This window comes from Excalfactoria chinensis, chromosome 1 (genome assembly GCF_039878825.1).
Source record: "Excalfactoria chinensis isolate bCotChi1 chromosome 1, bCotChi1.hap2, whole genome shotgun sequence".
Classification (NCBI taxonomy): Eukaryota; Metazoa; Chordata; class Aves; order Galliformes; family Phasianidae; genus Excalfactoria; species Excalfactoria chinensis.
Window position 1 is genome coordinate 128252267 of NC_092825.1, and position 13159 is coordinate 128265425.

At 41.2% G+C, this 13159-nt stretch overlaps 1 non-coding gene across 1 annotated transcript; it reads left to right on the forward strand.

Moving 5' to 3' along the window:
* Positions 1–4847: 4847 nt before the first annotated feature.
* On the forward strand, positions 4848–4919 carry TRNAE-CUC (transfer RNA glutamic acid (anticodon CUC)). Its single transcript has one exon. It is a non-coding gene; the product is annotated as a tRNA-Glu (tRNA).
* The last annotated feature ends 8240 nt before the right edge of the window (positions 4920–13159 follow it).

Genomic DNA, 13159 nt, shown 5'->3' on the forward strand with positions numbered 1-13159 from the left:
AAGGCAGAATATATACCATAATGAGTATACTACCTGCAGCATATTTTTAAATTGAACAAGCATAAGCATGCAAACAATCCCTTGCAGATATTTATGTCTGATTCCTTGATCAGAAGCTTTGCCATTGACATGTTGTGGCTTTCAATCGTTGCGCACATTATCAAGTTGTATTACTTTATGTCTGCCTAACATGAAATAAAGTCTAAATTATGCGACAAGACTTGAAAGTTTACTAATTGTGGATCTCATTTTAAAGCCAAAGGGATAGATCTGACATGATTCCTCCCATTCGGAACTCACTGAACTGAAATAAATTAAAATACTGTCTTTCAAGGGACACCTTTGCATACTTTGGCACTGAAGTTAGTGAGATTTGGTCTCCACTTATCATAATATTCTTCTGTTTCTTGGCAAGCTACATCTATAGCAGTCAATTCCCTATCCAGTCTGTTAGTCTTTTATCCTTATATCTGTGGTTTATCTGGTGTGCCTCATTAACTCCCTTGTAAAAATGACATTTCCTTGGTTCAGTTCACCGCAGTAGCCTTGCTTATTTCTAGTGGAGAGAAAACTTGTCTGTTCTATACATCAGTTCCTTTATATTTCAAAAACAGTGTTCTGAGACATAACAGCTCTTCAAAAGATGCCTAATGTAATATGTATTTTTTTATTAACACAGTGGAATTTAAATACACAGACTTGATCCTTGCTGACAACTGAGGAAGATACAAAAAAGCAGTTCAGCTATTGCCTTAAGTACATGCTACACACACACACACACACACACACACACACACACACACAAATATCTTTTTGTCTTTCAGAGAGTAGATTGTAAAACATCTAGAAGAACAACCCGAGGCACCAGTCTCTTTTTTATAGGAAAAAATTAAAATTAAATTAATTTGTCTTTTTTTTTTTGTTTTGTTTTGTTTTGTTTTGTTTTTGGTCTGACTGAGAAAATTTCTTCCATTTTGATCTCAGACAGAAGATTTTCATCTGCACAGTGACTGGATAAAAGCACTAGGACATTTTCACAATCAGAAGATATGACTCTTCGCATGATCCTTCACAAGAAGATACTAAGATTTTTGGACCAAATATGGAAGTATGCTACTTTATGGCAGAATATTTGCAGTATGCATTGGGAAATCAAGGCTTGTATGTTTTGAAGTATTGTCCCATTCAGTGCCTTTGAAGGAAAATCTATAAGCATGGGTACTGGAATTAAGTGTCCAAGTGCAAATATCAAAACACAGTCAGCCCCCTTCTTCAGAGCAGCAGGAGCTTCTTGCAGAGTTTTTGGTCGTTGCTTCTTCTGACTTCTTTTTTCTCTCCATCCTTTTGTGACTCTTTGAATAGTTAATCTCCTTGTATCAGTGGTAAGCATTTCCGCAACTGTGATCTGCTTTTTCCTTCACTCCTGAAACTGCCAATAAATATCCCAGTCTATTAACAAAAGCAGGGAGTGCTAATTTAGTCCAATTTAGCTTTAGATATTTGCAACATAGGTGTCAATATCTGACATGAATTGTTGTTGAAAGCAGTACATGGATCCCTTCATGATTTGCTTTCAGGAAAGGTACTCAGATCTGTTTTAGATGCTTATCTTAAACTAAGAAGATTTGCCTCTTGTTGATTAGTTTAAAGGGAATCTACAGTGAATGAAGATGAAGATGACTTCTCAATAGATATATATTTTACCAGCAGTTTCAGAAGCAGTATCTCTAACTATGATAGCTACTGATGAGGCTCCATTGTTTTTAATCATAGGATGAATCCTTGAGTAAACTTTATTCTGCTTTGGAATTCATGTCCTGCTAATTGCACATTAATTTTCACATTATTTGCTCAATCAAGATCATCTTTGGTGCCACCTGAAGATCTTTTTGTCTGATGTTCAAGTTGGACAGTTTTCTTAACAATAGCAAAAGGAACTTTTGCTTCTAAATGTTCATGACTACCCACGCTGGACCCTGGGCACAACATTTAATAGTCCATTGCTGCAAATCACTCAGGGCATTAGATAAAAATGCTGTCTTCACTACTGCATCTGCAGTATGTAGAGACTACAGCATACCAATCCTCTCCCTATGGTTGCAAATCCAATGTTTTGCTGATCAAGCTTAAGTAGCTGAGCATTCCCAGAAGATGCCAAGCCTATGGAGGGAGCAGTGCCTTCAGATATCTCCTCCCTGCTCTGTTTATCTTGTTGGTCACAATGTCCTTGTTCAGTCCTCCATTTTATTGGCCTCTGTTAGAATTCCAAATGGAAACTATATGCACATTCAGGAAATATTTTCTTCTCTCATTTTATCTTAAGTCTGTTTCCTCTACACTATCCACTGTGGTTAGATGGTGGTTCATGCTTTTCCTGGGGACAACTGATTTATTAATAATTCCTTGTACATTAAATGTAGACAGGTATGCCACAACAGATTTGAGAGTTTTTATTGCTTTATTAATTAGAACAAGATTCACATCACCTCTATATGGACAGCAACACTAGGGTTATAAATATTGTCAGAATATGACTGAATCAGTATCTTTAAAATACTGACATCAAAGTTAACTGATCTTGTGAACATTTTCTTGGAATGCTTGGTAATGCAACAAGTTTGTTATCTATACTGAACACACCTTCCAATAAACTCATGTGTTGTTAATACTGTATTAAAAAACATAAAAATGTATTATATGCTGTCAAAGAACATTCATCAATCCTGTTTTCATTTCTCTCAGAAAAAGAAAGCTGTTTTTTTTGTATACTTTAGAATCAAAATGCTTCCTTATTTCACACAAATCATTATGCATACTGTTCTAGATAAATTCATTTAACTGCAGCTCACAAAGACCAATCACTGAAGCCACTAACTTGATTCAGTGTTTTACAGTGCTTAAAAACCTACTAAATGTAATAGGCAACATCTTGGTTTTGGAGATATGACTTGATTTTTTTTCCCCTCAGAGCCTATTTGCAAATGCTATGTTGATTCTCCCTTTGGATATGACCCTTTGACTCTGCAGAAACTGGTAAACATCTTCACATGTCTAAAACTGTCCTCCTAGGGCACAAAAATCACTTTTTGTGACATCTTATGACCTTATTGCCTCCTACTAGCATATTGAGAAATCTGTTTTCAGCATCTGCAGAACAAGATATTGAAGGAAGTTCAACTTGTGCCCTGTAGGCTTTGCTTTCAGCTTGGATTTGTGTACCAACCAGTTTAACAGCCTCTTGCTTTCAACCACAGATTTCCACTCACAGCTGTCTCTTCCTCTGCCTCACTCTCCTTTTGTTTAGCTTTTTTTTTTTTTTCATTTCTTGCAGTAGAAAGTTGCTGCTGTTCATAGTCCTATTTCCACAATGCTCATTCAAGACTGTATTTTTAAAATCTTTGTTATTTCCATAAGAAAGCTTTCAAAGTCATAGAATCATAGAATCACAAGGTTGGAAAGGACCTATAAGATCATCTAGTCCAACTGTCCTCCCTTTACCATACCTACAGAAAACCCCTAAACCATATTTCCTAGCTCACTATCCAGACACTTCCTGAACATGGCCAGGGATGGTGACTCCACCACCTCCCTGGGCAGGCTATTGTTTGTAAGTCCTTGTTTTAGATAAACTAATAAGTTATAATTTTACCAGAAGCAGTTTAGTCTCTCATTGCTCCATAAAACATCTTTCAGCTATATCGACATTAAAAACAAATTTCAGCTAAAGCAGTTAGTTGTATCTTTCTTAAGTGCTTTCCCAAGTGCCACATAGTTCTGTTGTAGTACTAGGAAGTATTTAATCTTTATTGTAGACATAGTATGAACAAATTACACAGCTACTTAACTCTATAAGAAAGCATAATCTTCATCAGTAAAGGATAACAGTGGAGTAAGCAAAAGACATATTTTGCTAGATTAGATTGCACAGGGTCATGTCCAACCTGGCCTTGAGTGCCACCAGGGATGGGACACCACAGCTTTTCTGGGCAGCTGTGCCAGAACCTCACTGCCCTCTGAATAAGGAATTTCTACCTTACATACAACCTAAATCTCCCCGCTTTCAGTTTAAAGCCCCTAGTCACATCATTATAGTCTCTTATAAAGAGACTTTCCTCAGCTTTCCTGTAGGCCCCCTTTAGGTAGAAGAAGGCTGATAAAATGCCTCCCCAGAGCCATCTGTTTTCAGGACATCTTATGCTGAGGGTGACAGAGCTTAATACAGATGGGGTCTCTCAAAAGCAGAGTAGAGGGGAAGGGAGAAACAATGTAAGACAGAATGATTGAAAGACAGAAAAAGGAAGGAAGGAAGGAAGGAAGGAAGGAAGGAAGGAAGGAAGGAAGGAAGGAAGGAAGGAAGGAAGGAAGGAAGGAAGGAAGGAAGGAAGGAAGGAAGGAAGGAAGGAAGGAAGGAAGGAAGGAAGGAAGGAAGGAAGGAAGGAAGGAAGGAAGGAAGGAAGGAAGGAAGGAAGGAAGGAAGGAAGGAAGGAAGGAAGGAAGGAAGGAAGGAAGGAAGGAAGGAAGGAAGGAAGGAAGGAAGGAAAAAAAAATAAAGGAAAGAGAGAAGAGGAAAGGAAGAAGGAAGGAAAGAAAGAAAGAAGTCTCTTGATAATGTCTTTCTAAGAGCACTAAATCTCCAAGAATTCCAAATTGAATGCTATGGTATACAATATAATAGTTCAAAACAAGATACTAATTCATTAAAAATCATTATGAGATTATCAGTTTGCAATATGATTTCTAAAAGAGGAATATGAATTCATGATTGCTCCAGCTTTTTTGCAATGAAACGGCGTGATTTTAAGACCAGCTCAGCACAAATGGATGATCAAATGTTGTCAGTATCCAGCTCCCTGGTGGTCTAGTGGTTAGGATTCGGCGCTCTCACCGCTGCGGCCCGGGTTCGATTCCCGGTCAGGGAAGAGCTGAGTTCAATCTATTAAGTGATATCTAATATATAACCCATGTGTTTTTTAACCTATAAAACCTTATTTTGGCCAAGATCCCCTGGCGCGCTGCCCTCAAAGACAAGGACGTTGAGGAGAGCTGGCTGATCTTCAAGGATGCCCTCCTGGCAGCACAAGAGATCTCCATTCCCCTGATTAAGAAAGTGGGCAGGAGAGGTGGAAAACCGGCATGGCTCAGCAAGGACCTGCTGAGAGAACTGGGTGAAGAAAGGGGTGTACAAGCTCTGGAAACAAGGCTGTGTCACCCGGGAAGAATACAGGGATGTCGACTGGACTTGCAGACGTGGGATCAGGAAAGCCAAGGCGCAGGCAGAACTGAACTTGGCTAGGGACGTGAAAAACAATAAGAAAACCTTCTACAGGTACATTGGCCAGAAGAGACAGGCCAAAACGGACGTACCTACTTTGGTAAATTTAAAAGGAGAATTGGCTTCAACAGATGAAGAGAAAGCTGAGGTGCTGAATGAGTTCTTCACCTCGGTCTTCACTGGTGGCCAGGATTCTAGTCTTTTTCACGTCCCTAAGTCTTGCACCCCCATACCTCTATGTGGGGACCAAGGAGGTAAATCCCTCCCCACTGTAAGGGTAGAGCAAGTCCGACATTGCCTCCTTAGACTGAATGAGTATAAGTCTATGGGGCCGGATGGCGTGCATCCCAGGGTCCTGAAGGAGCTGGCTGAGGTGGTTGCTGAGCCGCTCTTCATCATATTTGAGAAGTCGTGGCTGTCAGGTGAGGTCCCGGATGATTGGAGGAAGGGTCACGTCACTCCCATTTACAAGAAGGGGAGCAGGGAGGACCCGGGTAACTACAGGCTGGTGAGTCTCACCTCCGTGCCTGGGAAGATTATAAAACAGATCCTCCTGGACAACATGCTTGATCACATAAAGAACGAGCACGTGATCCTAGACAGCCAGCATGGCTTCACCAGGGGAAGGTCATGCTTAACTAATCTCGTGGCCTTCTATGATGGAGTGACAGCGTTGGTGGACGAAGGGAAGACGACCGATGTCATTTACCTGGACCTGAGCAAGGCCTTTGACATGGTCCCCCATCACATCCTCATCTCCAAATTGGAGGGAAGTGGATTTGATGGGTGGACAACTAGATGGATAAGCAATTGGTTGAAAGGCCGCAGACAGAGGGTGGTGGTCAATGGCTCTATGTCCAGGTGGAGGCCGGTAACGAGCGGTGTCCCTCAAGGGTCTGTCTTGGGACCAGTGCTCTTTAACATCTTTATTAATGACATCGATGAGGGAATGGAGTGCACCCTCAGCAAGTTTGCTGATGACACCAAGCTGAGTGGTGCAGTCGATACGGTGGAGGGAACGGATGCCATTCAGAGGGACCTTGACAGGCTGGAAAGCTGGGCTCGGGTGAACCTAATGAGGTTCAACACGGCAAAGTGCAAGGTTTTGCACTTGGGCCGGAAGAACCCCAGGCACTTGTACAGGCTGGGAGGAGTTGTCCTTGAGAGCAGCTTGGCAGAGAAAGACCTAGGGGTCCTGATAGATGAGAAACTTAACATGAGCCAGCAGTGCGCTCTGGCAGCCCGGAAGGCAAATGGGATCCTGGGCTCCATCAGGAGAGGGGTGGTCAGCAGGGATAGGGAGGTGATTGTCCCTCTACTCTGCTCTTGTGAGGCCCCATCTGGAGTACTGTGTCCAGGTGTGGAGCCCTCAGTACAAAAAAGATATGGTGATTTTGGAAAGGGTCCAGAGGAGGGCCACGAAGATGATCAGGGGGCTGGAGCACCTCCCCTATGAGGACAGGCTGAGGGAGTTGGGTTTGTTCAGCCTGGAGAAGAGAAGGTTGCGGGGTGACCTCATTGCAGCCTTTCAATACCTGAAGGGAACTTACTCCCAGGAGGGGAGTAAACTCTTTGAAAGGGCTGATAATAGCAGGACTAGGGGAAATGGTTTTAAGTTAAAAGAGGGAAGATTTAGGTTGGATGTTAGGGGGAAGTTCTTTACTAGGAGAGTGGTTAGGTCCTGGAACAGGCTGCCCAGGGAGGTTGTGGATGCCCCGTCCTTGGGGGTGTTCAAGACCAGGTTGGACAGGGCTCTGGGCAACCTGATCTAGTAAAGGCGTATGTTTGGTGGCCCTGCTAGACAGGGGGGTTGGAACTACATGATCCTTGAGGTCCCTTCCAACCCGGGTCATTCTGTGATTCTGTGATTCTGTGTCAGTACAATTCGAAGGATAAGTTTAAAATTTCTACAATAAGGTCAACTGTGGCAGGAGAGTTGCAGACTATGTTGTTGGTGCAAAATGAAGACTTTTATTGTACGTGCTTACAACTTTTTATATCCATAAATATCCCCTTGGTCACATGTAGGAGCCAGGTGCCTCATGCTTGTTTATGTCTGGCCCAAGTAGCTACCAAGCTTGTTTACTCATTTGCAAGGTCTTTTGTTCATAATGACTTTCTTTGTCCCAGAGCCAACAATTATTTTTACCCTGCAAAAGACACTGCATGTGACAGCAAGTTTGCTGGTGATATACAGAAGAATTATACAAATATGTAATACAACTTTGACTGGCAAATTGAGAGAGTATGTCATGTTTACAGCTTGGCTGAAACTGAAGGGGAACTGGAAGACATGTCTTGCTCCTAAGGGTAAAAAGCAATTTTCTAATGAATAAAGAGTGAGAATGGACAAAAATGTAAATCCCTCAGACATTCTGAATTCCATCATGACTTTGATATATAATTGTTTAATGATTTCCTGAGAGAAAAATGTCACCTTGTATTTAGTGAAGCGATCTGGAAGATTTGAAGGAGGTGTCCTAGAAAATATTTCCAGGAATGCATTGGTTTATAAGGGGAGATATAAGTACATGTTGTATAGTAGTGTACCTTTCAGATCCTTTTTCTTATTTCAGGAATAATGCAGAATTCACGATTTGATGTTACTGTACTGCAGATTTTTGAGCTGTGAAATCTACAGCTCATTAGGGAGAAGAATCTGCTAGAATACATTCACACAGGGTTAGATAGGGGGTTGTTACAACACAGCTAAAACAGAAGCGTTCACCCAGATTCTCCTCTAAGAGGCACCATTGTTCCTTGGTTCCTTCATAGGAGTCAGAGTGAAATGAAATTTCACATTCATACTGGTAAAAATGGAAGATATGTAAGAGGATTCATTTGCCTTTCTTTTGTATTATGTTTGTTTTCAAAATCAACCCTGTTGTTAAGTGTATCATACAAAAAGATCATTACAAAAGCAAATGGGCTGTTATCTTGTTCTATATGTTATAATAATAATCAGTGTCAGCAAGAAATGACCCCTATTTGCTTGCTGGAGTTGTGAACTCAGGTGTGCTGAATGGGAATTGGGAATAATCTTGATACGTTGCATTGGATATTTCACAAAGTTATACAGTGCACTGTTGGCATTTTGAGAGCTTTTTGTGCTGGAAAATCTGCCTTTGGTGCACCTAATGTTTCAGACTGGATCAGCAGTATATCCTTGAAGCAAACCTCCTAGTTTTGCATTAGTTTCCACTGTGCACTGACCTCAGTGCATAGTCTTGGCAGATTACTGAATGAGGGCATGTTTCAAACTGATAATTTACAAGGCGTTCAGCAGTTATTCGCTCTTCCACCTCTCATTAAATCATGCCCTGCTTCAGTATTTCATTAAGCAGTCATATTTTCTTCTTCAGATGGTGGGCAAGTGAAAAAAGCAACAGCTATGTGATTATCTGTAAAATGTATGAGAACTTTTAAATGAAAGTACACAATCTCAATTAGAAACTGCAGTAGAAGATCAAAACTTTCACATTTTCTCAGTCCTAAGCCTAGAAGTTTTTGAGTATGCTATTACAGAGAAGGAGGAGAATGGGTAATGGATGTACCTTACAAGTACTGGAGTTTCTTGGGAGACTGGGAAAGGATACTGTACCAGTCATTTTTGGAAAAGAAGCTTAAAAACTGAGAAACATTGAAATGAAGGCTAATAAATTCCTGTAATGGGAGAGTCATTTCCTTTGGAATGATTTGGTAGAAAATGCAAAATAGAAGTGATTACATCAGGGCTTATGTTTCCATGCAGAATGCTTTGGGATTCCAACAGGAAAGGTGAAATATAGCACTGTGTTTTAAATATGCCTATAGTAGGGGTGCTGGAAGTAGGTGATCTTAAAGGTCCCTTCCAACCCAAACCATTCTATGATCCTATGATTACATGTGTCCATAGCAGATCTGGTATGGGTAGTGGTAAAGAAACATACCATGCCTGCTTCCAGAAGGGGACAGCAGTGAAAGGCAATCCAAGCTTATTCCTTATCCCTCTGCTGATGTTAAGACATCAACATCAAGCTCTTGATATGAGCTGGTACAACCTAATGAATTAATCCAGCTCCACAAAGGATAACTGAATGTCTTGGGAGCCACAGTAGTGCAGCTGAGATGTGTCAGCAGTAGCAGAGTGGGGCAAAAGGTTGGGTGGTGCTGTATAATAAAGTATGAAAAAAACCTCACCCTGAAACTGGGCTCTAGTAGCTAATGTGCAGCTGCCAGGTTTGATCATTCTCTGTATCTCATTTTCCATTTTCTCATTTTAAATGAGGAAAATTATCTTTGAAACATCATTAAGACATACGAAAAGCTCAGTTGCTACGGTAGAAACACTACAGGTTCTTCAAGTATAATTTTTGAGTTGAGTTCAGCTAAAATGGGCTAAACCGGGCTTCTCTGAATGTCAGGAAAGGAAACCCTGAATGAATTCCCAGTCACTGCTTGAGACAAGTCTTGGTGAAAAACAGCACATATGCACGTAATTAAAAACAACAGTGGTTCATGTGTGGAAGAGACCATGAGGATACTGGATGATTTAAGTGTGCAGTTTTTCATCTTACACATTTTTCATACAGTTCCTTTCTCCCTTTTCTTCCCCTCAAATTATCTTGAATTTCAGCTCAGTAGAAAAGAAAGAAAATGAGCAAATGCTGCTTCTGACAAGATTGTCCATCTGGTGCAGTTTTCCTCTGTAATAGTGTAAGGAGATATCAGCTGTCAACTGCGAATGAATGTGTGTAGGTTCAGCTGCCTAAGCTTATCAAGGAGGCTGACAGACCTGAACAAATTCATCCACAGCTTCATTTCTAACAGTTGCCACAGCTTTGGATGCAGCATGCACTTTTGGTGGGACTCTTTCACTCTCTAAAATCTAGCTAGGCAGCTGCTGACATTCAGCCAGACCCACTGCTGCCATATGGTTCTCCCCAGTTAGCTGGGCAATTCCTCTTCACACCTATGGATAAGTGCACGTATGGGGCCACTTTTGTGTGGCAAGGAACACACCACAGCTAAAAGCAATTCAGTTTGGCCAGGCATGAGCAGAAAGGCAGCCTCATGGCAATAAATACATATCCAGTGCTGCATTCTTGCTTTTCTTTGAATCTGTGCAGGCAAGTCAAGGGTGACAGAAAAGCTCACTGGCCAGGTTTGTACCATGGCATCTCTTCACATTACCAATATGGCTGGTGATGCTGTTGCACAGTGAGCTGTCACTCAGGGAGTAACAGGTGCTAACCCAGAAGCCAGGTGCTGTGCTGTTCATGGTAAGAGATGCAGCATGCTCTGATCTGCAGTTTCACACTGAATGTTAGAATTTCATAGAGTATTAATTAGGCAAAGATGGACCCAAACCAGCCAGTTCTCAGAAGACTCAGTATCTGTTTAAATTCAGTGCATGAATGGACAGTCTTAAGCCTAGCACATCACCTTAATCACAAGAAGATTGGGACCAAGGTCTGAAGAATAAAAGCTCGTAACTGTGAAGAAACAAGACACGAAGAAAATCATATGCGCGGCAGAATGTGTTGTGTTACAGTATCAAACTAATAAGTACAGCCCTTTAGGTGTATTAATATGTCCTTATTCTGAGAAATAGCTTCCTTATTGAGTCTATAGATAAATCTATTAGCAAATTTGATAGTGTGATAATGTCTGTATTCCACAGTGTCATTAAGAATTTACTTCCGTATTTGACAGAATCTTTACACTTGAGGGCCATTGTATCTTCACTGAGGGCATTTATTGATCAACATCCTGATTGCTTAATGGTTCATACAAAGTGAGATGAATGAACGCATTTCTGAGCTGGGAACTGTTGTCATTAAGGTATGGTGCAAACAAATCAATGAGGAAGCCCCAAGCTTCTGCCCAGCAGTTTGCAAAAGTGCTGCTGGCAGGGAAGAAGAAAATCAGCTATCGTTTAAAAATATCACCTAAAAACATGTGAATCATATCACAGAAATATTTGGGCGTAAAGATCTGTGGGGGATGCCTACATGAAGGCTTCCTTCTGCACAGGTGCAGTTGAAGCAGGCAGCATATTTTTTGGATTGAGCTTTTAATTGCAGATAATCTGTCTCATGTAAGGTTAAGATTAAGCAACAGTGAGGAACTCTTGGGAAATACAAAGCAGTAATGGAATAAACTCATATTTGTCTGTTTCAGCCAAAGCTGTCTGCAAAATGAATTTGTCGTGGAAACATGGGATGGTAGCATCTTAGTATAGGAACTCTGCAAATCCACTTTTTTTCCTTAGTTGCAATTGATTTTCCTTCAAAAATAAAGAAGTGCCTGGATAGAAATACCTGAAACAATAACATAATCCACTTTCTGACTGGAAAGCTGCTTCTCCTTCTCCACAGTCATCCACCACTCACTACTAACCATTCAACCATCCAGCTCAACACCCCCTGGAGTTTCAAATTTGTGATGTAACCATGCTTTTCAAATGTGTGGACTTCTGAAGAATGAATTTTCATCTTTCCAGAAGCTACAGACAGGACAAAGGGTTGACCACACCTGTCAGAATAGCAAAGCAGTTCTCGTGTTAGTTTTCATGTTAGCTCTCTCTCAGATTACATGAACGCTACCACCTCTAAAGTACTGCTGGTATTTCTGTTGGATTGCAATATTCATTACAGTATGCTGAAAATTATCTTGCCATTAAAACATGTGAGGAAGCCAAAGATTTCAAAGCATGTCACAAGATTATCTTAAAAGCTGAGTGATACATACAGAACCTTTGAAAAATACATCCTGATTTGTCAAAGAAGATTTTTTATGCAGCAATAGTGATCAGATTACTTATTTTCAGTCTTCTCTGGTTGTCTCAAATGATTAGAAACCAGGAAGTTGACTCTGGGTTTAATTCTGTTCACCTTCCTTCTGGTATAAGTCAAAACTATATTCACGAGAATCAAGTGGATAATGGTACAGACCACCATCAGAAGATCTGCAAAGTGGCAGAAGCTGCAGCCCAGTTCCTGTCAGACTAAAGAACATCAACTTGCAAGCTGAAGGATCAAAGAATCATAGAATCATAGAATGGTTTGGGTTAGAAGGAACCTTTAAGATCACCTAGTTCCAACCTCCTGCTATAAGCAGGGTCACCAAGCCCCATCCAGCCTGGCCTTGAATGCTTCCAGGGAGGGGGCATCCTTACTGGGCGACCTGTTCCAGTGTCTGACCACACTCACAGTAATGGATTTCTTCCTAATATCTAGTCTAAATCCACCCTTTTCCAGTTTAAAGCAATTTACTACATGCCCTTATAATGTCCCTCCCCAGATTTCCTGTAGACTCCCTTCAGGTACTGGAAGCCTGCTGTAAGGTCTCCTCAGATCCTTCTCTTCTCCAGGTTGAAGAGCCCCAGCTCTCTCAGCCTGTCCTTGCAGGGGAGGTGCTCCAGCCCTCTGATCATCTTCATGCCCTCCTCTGGACCTGCTCCAACAGCACCATGTCCTCCTTGTGTTGTGGACCAAGAACTGGATGCAGTACTCCAGGTGAGGTCTCATGAGAGCAGAGTAGAGGGGCAGAATTGACTTTCTCGACCTGCTGGTCACACTTCTCCTGAGACAGCCCATGTGGATGTGTGAGATTGAATCTTAAATGGAGGTGAAAGAGTTTCAAAAGAAAATCAGCAAGAATAATCATATGTTTAGACAAAATAGATAAGGAATAAAAATAGACTGGAGAGCAGCAGATGCACACATGGTATGAGACTCACCTTAGCTCATGCTAGGCAGGCACCTGCCTTGTTGACATCCTCAGCTAAGCATATTCTCCATGATAAAAGGAGGTAATTGCAGATAAATCTCAGACTGAGAATAACTACTTACAAAGACATCTGTTGCTGTTGCTTTTATTTTCAGTGTCTGAAATGAGATATAG